Source organism: Marmota monax, unplaced genomic scaffold (assembly GCF_021218885.2).
Source record: "Marmota monax isolate L192 unplaced genomic scaffold, Marmota_monax_Labrador192_F-V1.1 WCK01_AAM20220418_F8-fsc00071, whole genome shotgun sequence".
Taxonomy (NCBI): Eukaryota; Metazoa; Chordata; class Mammalia; order Rodentia; family Sciuridae; genus Marmota; species Marmota monax.
In genome coordinates, this window is record NW_026695217.1 from 2,191,811 (window position 1) to 2,192,924 (window position 1,114).

Here is a 1,114-nt window from a genome sequence, read left to right on the forward strand (position 1 = left end):
CATTTCCGCCGCCGACTCAGTAGTAGCGTCACTTCCGGAGTCTCCGCCGGGCACCGCCCGCGTTCCCCACGGCACGCTCGCGTCTCACAGCACCTCCTCGCGGCCCGGAGGTACGCCGCCGAGGGGTGGGGGCCAGTTGAACTGGGGCGGCGGGGGACAGCACCGTCGGGTTTGAGGGGTCAGGAAAGTTGCTCCTTGCTAGGTAAGGTGAGTCTCAACCTGAGCCCCGCTTTGGGTGTCGCAGTGGTCGAGGCTGCCTGACTCAGTGGCAGGAAGCGACGGTGCGTGGTGTCCCGCTGTCAGCGCGTGCTGCCCTCGGCCAGGTGCGCTGCAGAGGCCCTGCCCAGGCCCGGGCCAGAGGCACCAAGTACCTAACCAGTACCCGGGGCCCTCCGGGGAATGGGTGCCTGCGGCCGACTGGTCCTCCGGCCTTCTTCCTGCCCTCTCGCCTGCGGGTTCAGCTCGGCCACCTGTTTTCATCCGAGCCTTGCCGTGTTGCGTCTACTCCCGGTGGAGACAGAACCGTCCACGTTCCCCTGACCCACCTATTAGTGGCCTTTTCTCGGGCATCTCTTTCCCTTCTTTGCATCTCCTTCAAACACTCCTCTATTCCTGTGCATCTGTTATGCCCGTCTCCTCTAAGGTCTAAAACTCGGCCCCTGCTGACCACCTCCGACTGCCTCCCGCTAACGGTGGGTACTCCTCCAGCCTGTCCTCCACCCTGAGCTCGTCCTCTCCAGAATCTCTTTTTCTAAGCGGTTACCTTCTCAGATAGCCTCCACGCGGATGCCTCCAGGAAACGATTTTTCCAGCCTGATCCTGTCACAATTGCAGACTAATGTGTTCAATCAGTTGTGAAATTCCTACTTTTATGATTCCAAATATGTCAAAGTCAGCATATCTGAAAATCAAAACTCACCACCATCTGTTTTTTATAAATAAACCCACCCCCACCGTGCTGTTAGAGAGGGCAGCCCACAGCCAGACTTCCACTGAGACTGCGCCAGACTGGGCACAAAGCCAGGAGCTGGGCAGACCAAGGAACACCGGATAGTGGATAAGGCATGCAGGGGCAAAGGTGAAGTCAGGAAATGGAAAGAACAGGGAAAGAGAG